The 934-nt window shown below is 45.3% G+C and overlaps 1 non-coding gene across 1 annotated transcript; it reads left to right on the top strand.

Annotated features, from left to right (window-relative positions):
* The first annotated feature begins 270 nt into the window (after positions 1-270).
* On the top strand, positions 271-343 carry Trnan-guu (transfer RNA asparagine (anticodon GUU)). Its single transcript has one exon. It is a non-coding gene; the product is annotated as a tRNA-Asn (tRNA).
* The last annotated feature ends 591 nt before the right edge of the window (positions 344-934 follow it).

Raw genomic sequence — 934 nt, forward strand, 5'->3', positions numbered from 1 at the left:
CATTTAAAAACGATCACGATTTTTATTCCGGTTACACGTTAGGGTGGCTCGTGGCTAACTCATAATCATCATCTCCAGAGCCTTTTCCCAACTATGTTGGGGTCGGCTTCCAGTCTAACCGGATTCAGCTGGGTACCAGTGTTTTAGAAAAAGCGACTGCCTCTCTGACCTCCCCAACTCACAAGATTCGCTTATAAAGATAAAATACTATGTACCTACAAATACTTCCAAATACTCCATTCTTGACACATTTCATATTTCAGTAGCACAGCCTCCGTGGCGCAATGGCTAGCGCGTTCGGCTGTTAACCGAAAGGTTGGTGGTTCGAGCCCACCCGGGGGCGATTATATTTATTTTGCCGAACTATATGTTGTTGCTTACCTACTTCATGCACTCAGAACTCGTTACAGCCTTTTTATCGTCCCATTGCTGGGCTGCGGCCTCCTCTCACACGGAGGAGGATTGATTGAGCATTAATCACCACGCTTGCCCAATGCGGGTTGCTGATTTCAGACTTTATAATCCAGGTTTCCTCAAGATATTTTCCTTCAGAGAAGTATAATAAGATAGCCATTCTCATTCACTCGCATATCTCGTTTTACACGAAGCGACTGCTTTTCTGACCTCCTCAACCCAGTTACCCAGGCAACCCGATACCCCTTGGAAAGACTTTTATCATACTTACAGGCGTCAGACTATCCGTAACGACTGCCAAAGATGTTAAATGACAGCAGAAATACGTACGAAATACGTCGTAGAAATACGTCCACCAAGAAGGTGGATAGACGACCTTATAAAGGTCGCTGGAAGACGCTGGATGCAGGTCGCCTCCAACAGGTATCTGTGGAGATCTAAGGGGGTGGCCTATGTTCAGCAGTGGACGTCCTATGGCTGAGATGATGATGATGAGAAATACAAATTATTACCAAAAAAG

The sequence above is a fragment of the Helicoverpa armigera genome, chromosome 27 (genome assembly GCF_030705265.1).
Source record: "Helicoverpa armigera isolate CAAS_96S chromosome 27, ASM3070526v1, whole genome shotgun sequence".
NCBI lineage: Eukaryota > Metazoa > Arthropoda > Insecta > Lepidoptera > Noctuidae > Helicoverpa > Helicoverpa armigera.